The following is a 14832-nucleotide window of genomic DNA, read 5'->3' on the forward strand; positions in this document are numbered from 1 at the left end:
AAAAGAACGATGTAGTGAGGAGTGTTTCCCAAAACCCCTAGTTTCTCTGTCCCAGATCTATTGCTTAAACCACGCTAGGAATAGCGTAAGAGTAACAGCTTCTTTAGAGAAGAACCCCATCATTTCTTTGTGCAAATTATATTGTTTTACAAAAACATTCATTTAAAATAAAATCCAATATTAGTTTTGGTAAAAACATGCACTCCTTTTCCATATTAACTGAAATATATGTAAATGACAGATATAGGATTTGTGTTTGTTTTACTAATGTTATTGAGAAGTTAAACATTACATATCCTATTCTAAAAGATAATATTACTTACAAAAGCTAACACTATTCTAATATCATTTATAAATCACATAAATAAACAATGAGGCTATTTAGTATAATTATATTTACTTTAATAATAATAATAATATTGATGATGATGATGATGATGATGATGATGATGACGATGATGGTGATTATTATTATTAAATAGGATATTGTTTTATTGTTTTTTTTTTTGAAAAGTCTACTTTTACAATTTGACACATGCAAATCACAGCAGAAAGTTCTTACCCACAGGCCCATGTCATATACAGTACATACTTAATAAATAGCTCACTATAAATTAAAAGAATTAACGTATGCTATGTTTTTGTTTTCACAAGCTGTGGAGACATAACATAAATTCCGCTTTTAAATGGTAGGTCACCTATAGCTTTCGCCATGAGGCTGTGTTCAAAATGATATCAATGTTTTCAAAGTTCACTGCGAAGGGAGCACAAACATGAAGATCGCTAAAACTGAACTGTAAAAATACGTTGAATGTTAGAATTTTCTAAATGAATAGGGCATAGGGGGGATAAGTGGGAATAGAACACAGCCAGGAATGTTTCTAACTACAGCTCTAGAGGTGTAGTTTGAAGTGCTCAAGTTTGCGACTCAGTTTACAAATGTGCGATGGAGCGATGGATTTGGGAAACGGCAAATCAACTAACTATGTTTGTAACGATGGAACTTGCGACCTTAGTTGGCTAATGATGGTTTTGGGAAACGTACCCCTGTACGATACAAAACATACCTTTTGAAATTGTATCGCCCCATTGTCAAGTTTTGTACCTTTATTTCTGAGTGCAGATTCTTAAACATTTTAGACATTTTTTGAAGTTTTTTTTTCCCCAATCTGGTTTAGTTCAGAACTCTGGGCTGGACATTTCATGAATTCAGTGTTTTCATCTTCATGACTGCGTTTTGCTGTGTGATGGACAGAGCTTATTGTTGTGCATTAAAATTGCTGTCTGATTTGAGTTGTGAATGCAGATAAGGGGATGCATGTTGCAGAAGAAGCCTCTGGTTTGCATCATACACAATGGCATCTCTTTATTTAAGTGAAAAGACAGTAAAAATAACAGCGTTTAAATTAAATAAAACATTGGTAAAATTATAAATGTGTACACTGCAATGTTTGATCAATAATGTGAAAAAGTATTAAAACATTTTTGGTACCTTTAAATTGTGATAAATCATGATTTTCAGTACTGATAAAAATAAGAATAGTTGATTTTATTTTATACTTCTTTCTGAAAGATCATGAAACTTTGAAAATTGGAGTAAGGATTTTACGATTTATGTTCAAATAAATGCAGCTTTGATTAGCGTAAAGTGGTAGTTAAAAATGCATAGCTACTTTGGATTGTGAACAGGATAGCTAAGACATTCACCAGCCAAACTTGGTCAAAATCACTGCAGTACGGTATCGGAGAGATCCTTAGATCTTCTACTTAAGTGCTGTTTAATAAAAGGGCCTCCATTTCTACAAAACGTGACCAGTGACCAAGCCGAACTGTCCAATAATGAGCTGATTAGTTTAATGATAGGGCAGAAAGAGCTTTGAACAGTGGGGCTTGTGTCTGCTTGTGATTTCAGAGCCTTTTCAGGACGGATTGTTTTCTAACCAGAGCATATTGTTTTTTACAATCTTTTCTCCTTTATTAGGTACAACTAATGCTGTTTTTACAGTGTTTAGCACAGTAGTGGCATACACTTACCTATTCTTGTTAACTATTTTATAATGTATGGCATTTATTAAAATAAATATGCAATACGTTATCTCATAATTTTTTATCAAGCCTGTTCTGTAAATTGTTGAGGGATCTTTCATATTCAAATATCAGCAAATTCAATGGGAAATTCACTTGAAGGAGCCAAAGATTTTCTCAAATTGTTTTTTCCCCCAATAGAAATAATGCTGTTGAGGTAGACTCACACTACCACATTTCAAAAAATTTTAAGCTGCAAGATATATTTCAACCTAAAGTAAGGCCTCCAAGGATCCAATGCAAATTTCATATTGGACTCAAGATTGTCAAACAAATCTACTGCACTGACCAACAGAAAGTTTGAAAATTACATGTTTGTGTTGAACGTTGACAGTAGATTCAAACTTTTTCTTTTTTTTCAGGATGGTAGCTTTAGGCAGTATATTTACATGCACTTTTTATTTTCGTTGGAAACTTGCAATACACAATGCAAAAATGCTATTAAGGTGTCCTCAAATTTCCCATTCCCATCTCAATCATTTTTTTTTTCAGTAAGATTGATATAGGGCCAAAGGTATTTTATTGTAGATTTCACAATAAAAGTGTTTTATCTTTTATTGCACAATTAATATGTTATCGCTCTCTTTAAAGTTTGATTTTAGCATTCTTTTAAATGTCATGCAAGCGGAGTCATTCCATTATGTTTTATTTATATATATATATATATATATATATATATATATATATATATATATATATATATATATATATATATATATATATATATATTTTTTTTTTTTTTTTTTTTTTTTTTTTTTTTTGCCAAAGTCACAGTAATAAAACCAACTATTTTGAATAAGAAGACATTTAATAAACAGAAATATAATAGGAGGTACTAGTGTTGAAATGGTGAAATTAAACGGGAAAAAAAGAAGTTATTTTTTAAAAAACAATTAGGTTTAGATATATGATGTATTAGATATAAAGCAAATCTCCAGCAATGTGGTCTGAAAAACTGATCTGGTAATCAATTACATCTCCATGGTTTCTGGCTGTCCTTGATGGTCCTAGCTAAAAGGCACATAACACATTGCGCTAATCATCAGCATTTTTTTAAGAAAATGTTCAACATTCATGCCCAAGTAATTTTCACTCACAATGAGTGTCAACAGTGAGCATGCAAAAGTTCTCCCTGACTTTATATGGCACTTAATGAAATATAGAAATACCTTGGTACAGAAGGTGGCGCTGCTCAAACTGAATCTTCTGACATTTGTTTGTTCCACAGAAGAAGAACTCAGGTCACCCTCATGCTTTTTTCCTTGTGTATTTATCAGGTAAGCTTTTCCACTTTTTCCACGTAAGCTTTTCAATCAAGGTCTTTTTTTCCTTGTGTATTTATTACAGCTTTTCCACTTTCTACCAAACTAGAGGTTTATTTTTTATTATTTCATTGTTATTCCTTATGTTTTGCACATTGGTGTGCACACTCACACTGGTGCTCTCTATCAACTGTCAATCAAGGTCTTCAATTAGTGGAAGATCCACAAAACAACACGTTTTTTGAGGTACTTTTAAGTATGTATAGAGTGAATGCTATGTTAATTAATTCTGATTAGGTACCACTATGTACATTTCTGGAGAGAGCAAAATACATCGCAGGAGATATATTTATTCATTTTCTTTTCGACTTAGTCTCTTTATTACTCCGGGGTCGCCATGGCAAATGAACCGCCAACTTATCCAGCACGTTTTTACATAGTGGATGCCCTTCCAGCTGCAACCCATCTCTGGGTAACATTGACACACACTTATACACTATGGACATTTTTAGCTTACCCAATTCACCTGCACCGCAGGTCTTTGGACTGTGAGGGAAACAGGAGCACCCGAAGGAAACCCACGCGAACGCAGTGAGAACATGTTTTTGAACGCAGTGAGAACAAGTATTTGTTTTTGTGAGTCCACCAAAGGGCGCTGTGTACACTTTTTCAGAACTCAAATTTCTCTTGCGAGTGCCATTTTTGACTGCAGTTCTCACGTAAAATCACGGATCCCCCCACTCTCCTCTTTCCCTAAACCCCACAATCATTTTTTTTAAAGCACTGATTAGCCCGCCCACCACCTTTCTCTAAACCCAACCGCAGTGTTTTGAAAAGCAATCCAGAAAAAGAAAATTCCTCTGATTTTTAGCATGTTTTCAGACTTTACCACATCCTCACCCTCTTATTTACTTGTTTATTTTACCTTTTAGCTTTTGTTTTTGTCCTATTTGCTTTCTGGAACCGATCTTTACTGCACTTGAGCCCCATTGTTGTGGTAAAGCGAACTGGACAAATTGGTAACAGCGGAAAAGGAGTCCATTAGGAGATAAGCAGTCAGCTGGTAGACATTTTATCAAATTCAAAATCAAGTTTGTGTCGAAAGAGAAACACTGTCATAGTGTAAGAGAAGATAATTCTCAATGGTGTGTATATATAAATATTTAATAATATAATATAATATAATATAATATAATATAATATAATATAATATAATATAATATAATAAATATTTATGTCTATATAAATATAGCCGACAATGCTGTGGCGCAGTAGGTAGTGCTGTCAACCAATACGTACCAGACTTTGAATCAGACAGCTTAAAAATATTCAATATAAAATGAATAAGAGTGAGTCTGGGAACTTTCCTTTGCATGATGAACCAGAAACAATAGAGAAGGTTTTATTACTCTGTTCTACATTTGTAAATAAATCATTTCTGAAGAAAAAATAAAAAATGGGCATATAAAACATGTACATGTAAAACTCTGCTGAATATTACATCAAATCAGCCTAAATTTTGTGCTGCAATGACATATTTAAAACAAATGTTTAGCAGGATTTATTTATTTTTTTTATTGATTCTCCCATCCACCCCCCTCCCTCATCCAATCGAGTATTTTCAATTCCATCAATTGTCTACCGTTTGTTTGCTAACCCCCATAAAACTCTAAAAGAAGAAGAAAAATGCCAGTGATAAGCGAGAGAGTCGTTTTTAGCATAAGCTCTATTGTAAAAGATCTGGGTGTTATATTAGACAGCAACATAACTTGTCACAAAAACTGTCTTCTTTCATCTGAGAAATATCGCTAAGTTACGAAGTTTGCCATCCATCTCAGATGCAGAAAAGCTATAGTTCATGCTTTTATGACTTCTAAGCTGGATTACTGTAACGCTCTGTTTGCTGATTTACCAGCATCCTCTATTAATACTCTTCAGTTAGTGTAAAATGCAGCTGCCAGAGTTGCATGGAGAAATGGTCGTGCCCAACTGAGCCTGGTTTCTCTCAAGGTTTTTTTTTCCTTTACTTTTGTCAATTGGTGAAGTTTGTTCCCCACCACTCTTCACACTTGCTTGGTTTGGGACTTTTGGAGATGCGCAGCAATGGATTTGCTCTTCAGTGTTTGGATTTTCAGCAGTGAAATTTAAACCCCACCAAACTAAACTAAACTAAAGTTCAACTCTGAAAACTGGACTGACAGTTTCAACTTACTGGATTTTCTATGTGAAGCTGCTTTGACACAATCTACATTCTAAAAGCGCTATAGAAATAAGAGTTTAATTGAATTAAACATGAATTGTTTGGGTGTGTATGGCCCCTAATTTGTCAGGGCTTGCTTTCAACAATAGAGCGTACTGTTTTGTCAGTTTGTCAGGTTGTAAAATGTCTCAGAATTCACAAACTGCAATCTGGTAATTCTTTGTATTTGTCGATGTCTATTAATAGAATGTGAATTGGCCTTACGATGGTCTGAAAACTGGTCTCTGCACTGTTGACTCGCTTCAAAAGACAGAGGTCACACGCACAAAGTGTATTTAATCCTTTGGATATCCAATTACGCATTGTGTCTAGTACACTTTGACACATAGATAAAGACTGTAGCTTGATTATATTTAAGTTAAGCAGCTGCTTTCTTTACATGTACAGTAGTTTGTGTGTTCTGTTTTGTAAAAGTGAAAACACCAATCTGTCAAGCATCCAGAGTTTCCAAGGGAAGCTAAGTACATAGGGAAGCAGATCTATGAGGCTTCACAGATTGCTTTGAATGAGCTGTGGACCATTATTACTAATCGTTACAGTATGATAATTCAAGCAATTTAACAGTGGCCTTAAACACACTTAATATGACCCTAGAGGACCAGGGCGCTGATAGAGAGATACAGAAACAGAGGGATAGAGAGAGATCAGTGTTGACTGCGGCCTCATGTCACCAGCAAATAAATAGGCAGCATGGTATGTGACTAATGCGACCGATCGGGCCCCGCTGAGCGTTCTGTTTGGGTCTGTCCTAATTCCACTATATGACCCTGATTATGATCCAGGATTCCTACAGTGAAACCTGGTTCAGAGAAGTTGTGTTGCAGATGACTCTCAAAACTTTTTTGGGGTTGGCAGTGTTAGTTCTGAGAAGAGATGCGTTTTGAGGCCAAAAAAAAAAAGATCAAATGTATTTCTGCTGCACTCTGCTGTTCACTTCATCCATCAGAAAATGTCCTGTCAAATGAACCGAAACTCAGGATTTCACAAAATAGCAAAGCAAAGCCTGATGCATAGATTAAAGTCAGTGATAAACAATACCACAGTGTTTTTGGTGGTGTAAAATCTATTAGTGAGATAGATTAAGAAATTGGTAAGGAAAAATACATTGGGGTTGGTCAGAATTAATATCTCTTTATCTTTGTGTGTGACATGGTGGCTCAGTTTTTTGCACTGTCACCTCACAGCAAGAAGGTTTCTGGTTTGAATCCCAGCTGGGTCAGTTGGCATTGTCAAAAAGGATCAAGCATATATCCATGTACAGTAAGTTTCCCTCATACGCTTGATGAAGTAGAACCCACTAACGGTTGTTCCTATGAGGGACCTAGGAAAGGGAAGTTTGTGAGTGTGTTTTAAAAAGTGGAGTGGAATGCAGTCTATGGCTGCGTCCGAAACCGCATACTTCCATACTATATAGTATGCCAAAATCAGTATGAGCGCCGAGTAGTATGTCCGAATTCATAGAATTCGAAAATCAGTATGCGAGAAGTACCCGGATGACTTACTACTTCCGGCGAGATTCCGGAGTGCGCACCCCATGCATGCTGCGCTATCCCATGATGCTCCGCGAGCGAATTTATGAATGGAAGTAAAGCGACGCAACTGACGCAGGTAGGTCACGTGACCATGACAAAATGGCGGATGTAGTACGTCCGAATTCCATTCATACTTTTCACATTCATACTGTATAGAACGTACTTTTCTAACGGCCGAGTTGTACGGTTAAATTCAAATGCAGTACCTACTGAGTAGTAGGCGGTTTCGGACGCAGCCTATATCTTCTCAATGCTTTGATGTATTCTGGCCAATTTTGAAGTCAACAACCCTGACTTCAGGCTACCTGCACAGTTGCCATTGTGCCACCCAGTGGTAAGGAGATTTTCAAAAAAGTATATTTTGGGTTCTAATGGTTTTGGGTTCTAATGGTTAACATTTGTAACTTTGCTTTTGAAGCTGGTGGTACGAGTTACCATGGTACCAATTTGCTCATTTTGGGCATTCAACCATTTGAAATTTGTGGTAAAATTCATTGATGTATTATTATGAAATTTGATATGAATATTTGGCACCTTGGGTGCCAGTGGTTATCACTTTCACCTCATAGCAAGAAGGTCACTGATTTGAATCCTGCTGAGCCAGTTGGCATTTCTGTGTGGAGTTTGCATGTTCTCCCTGTGTTTGCATGTATTTGCTACAGGTGCTTCAGTTTCCCCACAGACCAAAGACATGCGCAATAAGTGACTTGGATAAACTAAATGGGGGATATGCACACAGACTTTTAATAACAATCAGTCAGCTTCAGTTGTCATCCCATACAAAATCGCCACGTTTAAGATCTGATTTCTTTAAAAAACAGCAATCATCACTGCCCGGCTAAGATACGATTTAAAGTGGGTCTCAGACTGAACAAGAAGCACTGCATTAAATTTTATTTTTCCACACCATGTCTTTAAATTATGGAAATTAATTTTACCACAGTATTTTCAAGAGTTTTTGAGCTAGCCTTTAGCTTTAAACGGTCTTTTGTCTCTTTTTACGCTTTAACAACCAAATAAATGCTTAAGTATATGTAACTGAATATATTTGAATTACATTATCGATGCTGTAAAAGCAACCTTATGAAATTGAAAATAGCTTTCTGAGCTTGAACATTAAGCTTTCACTGGAAGTTCTTCATTGGCTGAAAAACACTTGCTGTGCATATAGGCCATTGGCTGTATGTGTATGTGTGTTTGTGTGAATGTGAGAGTGTATAGGTGTTTCCCAGTACTGTGTTGCTGCTGAATGGGCATCTGATGCGTAAAACATATTCTGGAATAGTTGGCAGTTCATTCCACTATGGCGACCTTTGATATATAAGGAACTAAAGGCTGATTTATACTTCTGCGTCAAACACCGGCGTATGCTACGGCGCTGACGCATAGCCCTTTGCCGTGGCCGTCGCCGTCACTGACGTGCACCTCTCAAAAAATGTAACTACACGTCGCAACGACGTGCAGCGTAAGCTCTGTGATTGGTCGGCTTGGTAGCGCTGACGAGTCTGGGCGGGACCGAGAGCCGCGCGAATGGCGCGCGCGATTGTTTACAAGTGTGGAGTCCCGTGAAGGAGCTCCGGATGGAAAGTTTTGTTTTGTGTTTACCTCATAGTTAAAGTTGTTGCACGTCTGCCGGTTCCTGCCTCAAAATGAGCGAGTTTGAGCCACTTGTACATCCCGGAAGTGTTCAGGAAAAGCAAAAAAGCAGAGAAGAAACTCGACACAGAGGAACATTTACACCTCACTGCCCACTAGCGTTTCGGAAGTGTTAATGCAGACCGACAGAGACAGCGCGCAGAAGTATAAATGCACAGCCACGCGCGTTGCCTGCGCCGTGGGTTACGCCGGTCACTTGACGCAGAAGTATAAATCAGGCTTAAGCCGTAGGAAAATGAATGAATGAATTTGGCACCTTGCCCTGTTTCAGGACAGCACCACCATGTGGTCAAAATTATATGATTTTTTTTAAACCTTGTGTCATGATTTCTTGAGTCATGGCCAGAACATTAATATCAGCTGAGCTAAAATCGAAAGAACAGCCTTGAATTTTTGTGAAACTACTTTTTCAACTCCTTCTCATACTATACAACTGGTCTAGTATGTCATCGTCAGTCTATATTAACAGAACTTTGCTTTAATATTACAATCAAGCTTTATCTCACATTGATGTGGTGTAGTATGTGTGACTCACTCACACCACACCACATGATTCATAGCGGAATTCTCAGCATCAGTTCTCCAGTCTTCAGCTTCACATGATCCTTCAGAAATCATTCTAATGTGCTGATTTGCCTTTCAAGAAATACTTTCAAGATCTGCATCTTTATATCTTTGTGGAAATTGAAAATATTATAAAGAACAGCATTTGTTTGAATAAGCGGTTTGTATCGTAAAAGTCTTCATTGATTAGTTGTTCAGCTTGGTCCTTTTATTTATTGGGGAAAGAACTGCCGACTTCAGCAGCAGATGCCCTTACAGCTGTACAATCTCACATTCACTCACATACACTACAGCCAATTTACAGCCAATAAACGCCAATATATATCTACCCTATATATATATATATATATATATATATATATATATATATATATATATATATATATATATATATATATATTTATTTATTTATTTATTTATTGTCAGAAGCTCATGATGTTAAATAATACTTTAAAATCCTTCATATTAATCAATATTCATTTTTCAACTTTATATCAACTTTGACTGTTGGCCTTAACCTAATGTTTATATTTTATTTACAATTTGTTTTGTAATTTTTGTCCAAATATATTTTTTCACATATATTTTTTATATTTTATATTTCTCACATTCAGTGTATAGTGCAAGCAAAGTAAAGAAGATATCTGCAGAAGCTGACTTTCTATTGAAAAGACAATAAAGGAAGACAGAACCCAAAAGCTCATTCCTGTACTCAATACAAGAGAAATGGACAGAGATGAAGGGAATGGGAAAAGGGGGGAATCAAGAGAGGTGAGGAAAGAGAAGAGAAGAGAGGAGTGTTGGGTTTCTGAGTGGCCTGGCGGGCATTTTTATCAGCAAGCCTGATCTTAATCTGAGCAGAAAAGCAGCCTTCTCAGAAACACACACACACACACACGCACACACACACGCATTCATCTTCATTACTTCTCCTGTCACCTTGTGCTTCTCCAGTGAATGCTAGGGTCTGAATGAGACCCAAAAATCTAGTCAGGATGGTGTTAAAGATGCGAGCGCACATACATATGCACTTGCTCCCAGACTAAAAGATATCAGTATCACAGACCCCCCACTCACCATCAGTGACACCAACTCACCATTTGTCCATCTGAGTGCCTGCATGTCATCAGATGTTACCATAGTGTCACTCAGTTCCTCTCTTCCTCCCTCCATACATCATTCTTCATCCTCAGATTGACATCAGGTGAAGATCTTCATCAGGTCAGTAGAATTCATGCAGCTATTCACATCTTTGGTTTTTGTGCATAGACCTGGATATGAGTGGCAATGTTTCCATTTGAAGATGATGCAAATAAAATTCATGCCCAAAACTGAAACATCACATGAAACATTTGCTATTAAAGCACCATTTCCAGAACAATAATGTTCAAAAAAAAAAAAAAAAAAAAAAAGGAATTTGCTGTGGTGTAGGAAGTCATAATAAAGTACATGCGCATCAGAAGATTAAGACGAAATGCAATGAATGTGGTGAACACCGTTTTAGATGGTTCTGGAGGTAATAATACCAAACTACTTTAATGACAGACATTGTATAAGGAATTTTAAAATGACCAAAATAACATTTCAGATGTTCTGCAACGTGGTCAGTCTCTAGTTTGCCTATTAATCCCATCCCATTGTGTTTATTTTTGTTATCACATCATCTGTTTTGATGCACTTGCTGGATTTGATTTGATAAATGTGTTTCCATCGTAGTTATGTACATTATTTCTTAAATAACAAGTTTATGCTTCTCTTTTTTCTGTGCATTTTTGCAAAGCATGTGCATGTTGGCATTTTCCTAAAATAGGTGGATGAAAACATGGCTAGTGTGAGTGATACAAATTTCATCATCAGCAAACTATTTTCATGCGGAATCATTTTTCAGAAATTGCACACAGTTTTGCATTAAAGAAGACACAAGATGGCAATACTAAAGCAGTTGTTGTTTCACAGTAAATAAATGAAATATATGAATTAATGATGAATTATCCCGTTTAAGGAAACTAAAATTGCAGCAAGGTGCCGTAACACAGACAAAGTTTCATGTACACATTAACAAAACATTACCACACAACATACAATACATCATTTTTTAGGTGCATTTCCTGGACTTAATGATCTAATGGCCGCCATTATAAAAGAATTTATAATTCTATTTGTCCTGCAAATAAGAACTCTAAAACGTCCTGATGGCAGCAGCTGAAACATAGAGTATAATTGGTGATTTGGGTGCGTAGGATACCCTGAGCTCTCTTTAAAACATAATTATGGTAAATTACCATTGGACCAGTTTGGTTAAAACCGATGATCTTGCCTGCCACCTTCACAAGGCTACTTAACCTGTTCTAATTTGACAAACTCAGATTACCGTACCAAGCTACAATGCAGAAAGATAAAACTGATTCAATAAATTGCTTATACTGTAAAACTGTTTCATTATAGAAATACAAACCCAAAGTTTCCTCAGAAAAAAAACTTTCTTCCAACAGTGTTATCCAAATAGGATATATCACCCAGTGAAGGGCACTTCAGAGTGAATCCAATCATGGCTGCTTAATATTGAAGGGCCTTTCCAAACTAAAGTGCTCAAAACTGGCCACTTGGAAGGGCTCTTTGGAATGAAGTATTTCTAAAGGTACATCTGATTGACACTTTGTTGTCCCATGATCCTTTGCTCTGTGAATTTGTTTGGCTTTGCACACTGTTACATTTAGATGAGGTTTTCCAAATGAAAAACAGTGTGTGACACCAAACAACTTCTCTAAGCAAGGGACCAAAATTAAACTGAGGATTTTCTCCTACACTATAAAAAAGATTCATTACTTACCTTTTTTTTTTTTCTAAGAGCCTAAGAATAAAGATCTAGGGTGCTGCTTTAAGTCTGACTTGTAAATTTGGGGCAGATTAAACAACTCTAACTTAGTATCTGAGATACGTCATCACTTCAGAGATTGCGACTAATGTTCTGGTCCAGAAAAATAAGCGCAGAGGTACTTCATGTAAAATATAAAAGCAAACTTTTGGGTATGTTTACAGCACAAAATGTGTGGGAGCTCTACCAATATATGCAATTCCACATGGACAGAACCTATATGAGGATATATGTGCAAATATGAAACCTACAGTTTATGTGTACATGTACATATATATATATATATATATATATATATATATATATATATATATATATATATATATATATATATATATATATATATATATATATATATATATATATATATATGTACATACATGTTCACCTATATGTTCATCTATATGTTTACCTATATATTAGCAAAACTTTTAAAATTCATAGCTGCTAGACAACATAAATAAAAACCCATGTAGAAATAAAAATGTTTTATTTACTTAAGAATGATCAAATTGTACAAGAAAAACATATTGTACAAAAAAAAACAAAAAAAAACCATTTTGTTACATTTCCTTCTTTTCTGTCTATGTAAATGTTTTAGGAAAAACGTGTAGACATCAGAGCTTTCCATCTCTTCTCACTTAGGTTCAAATCCATTACATGTCAATTACATGCAATACGAATTTCAAGTGTTGGCACATACATCAGTTTTTTTTTTGCACTTTTTTTGTTAGTTCTTAGTTATTGCCTTGATAATAGAAAATATGAGCTAGGCATGTATGACAGTTGCCAAAGTGCGATATGAGCTATATAGGAGAGGGCTTATTTGTGGATATAAATAAGCAATACAGGAGACCTATATGGCCTGTATATATATGCACCTCGATTTATATATACACCTCAATTTAACATAAACACATGTATGCAGCATATTTTCATATGTGCACATATACTGCATTTACACATATGTGCATATAATATAGGAAAATGGACAATTTTATATATGTCACATATATTAAAAGCCTATATCAAAACCTATATTAAAACACATGTGTTTATATAGGTTATTACCATGTAGGATTTCTGAGTTATTAGCTTTATAGTGCAATATACAGTATATTTTCAATTTTCAATTTTTTTTGTCTGCAGCTATCAAAGTTCAGCCAGCATTTTCTGTCCTTTTTTTTGTTGTTGTTGAAATGCTATGGAATATTCACACCTTGCATGGTAAATGTGCAACTGTAACCTTGTTTCCATCCATATGTGAAGCAAATCTTTTCAAAGTTTGCAAAATAATAATAATAATAATAATAATAATAATAATAATAATAATAATAATTAACTGTTTGCTACGTCAGAGTTTATTCAGTAAATGTGTTTAGATCTTCCACTTTATTTCATCCTTGATATGATAAAAATGCATTTTGCTGCTGCTCAAAAGAGCAAAGTCATGCCATTTAAGAGTAAATTTTTGTTTGAATGGTGGTGATCGTTACCATTTTCACTGCTTACTGTATGTAAAAAGAAGAGTGAAGAGATTGGTATGAGGACTGCTTCATATCAAACCAGAAACATTGAAATAGTTTCCTCTAATGTACTTGGGGGGGGGGGGGGGGTTCACAGATCTGATGCATTTCCTGTAAGTTCCTCTGCACATGTCTTTGGGATTGTGAAATATATGGAGTGGTTGTGTGTGAGAGGAGCAGCGTTATGGTTTTACCTGTGTTTATAAGATTGCAGAGGAAGGCCAGAGGGAGGGAGTGAAAAACAAAACATAGAGTCCATTACGTGGTACTATATAAAAAAAATCGCCCTGAGTCAGCACTCAAGAATGCCTTCAACTGATCTCCCTCTCTTCATCCATCCATCCTGGCATACCGAGAGCTGTCTTTACATCTGTTTAGTAAAAATTCTGCACTCGCTGACCATATGAGTATGATAGGAATTGGAGGCCATCCAGGCCACACTTCAGGGATTTTCCTCATCTCTGATGAATGATGTGCACAGAAATCCTGCTCTTACCCAACATATTTGGGGTGGGTTGTTTTCTAAATTCGATTATTCAACTTTACAAATGTGTTTTTTTCTTTTTATTTATTTTTAGGTATATGTTTTTCATGCATTCCACTTTGACCCTGTAAGGGTGGATTGTTGTAATGCAGAAAAAAAAGGTTGAAACTGTGAAACGATAAGTAGGGGTGAAGCAATACCACTTTTTTACAAACCAATACGAGTATTTTAATTTTGTGTACTGATTATGATACTTCTTAGATTTGGTTTCAATGAAAGTGAATTCATTTGAAAGAAGAAGCAATTAATTTTAGGACCCTATCATACACCCAGCGCAATGTGACATAAGGTGCGACCCAATTGTTGTTTGCTAGTTTCAGCTTGGCGCAAGAGTCGTTTTGACATTTTGCGCCACGCTGTTTAAATAGCAAATGCATTTGTGCTCATATGTGCGCGTTTATAGGCATTCTGGTCCAAAAATGAAGCGTGTTGAGGCACATTGCTGGCGCGTTGCTATGTTGAGAAACTATAATAGATTTTTCAATAGAAAATTGACTTGCGCCAAGCTGAAACTAGCAAACAACAATT

This window comes from Danio rerio, chromosome 8 (assembly GCF_052040795.2).
Source record: "Danio rerio strain M-AB ecotype USA chromosome 8, GRCz13ab, whole genome shotgun sequence".
Classification (NCBI taxonomy): Eukaryota; Metazoa; Chordata; class Actinopteri; order Cypriniformes; family Danionidae; genus Danio; species Danio rerio.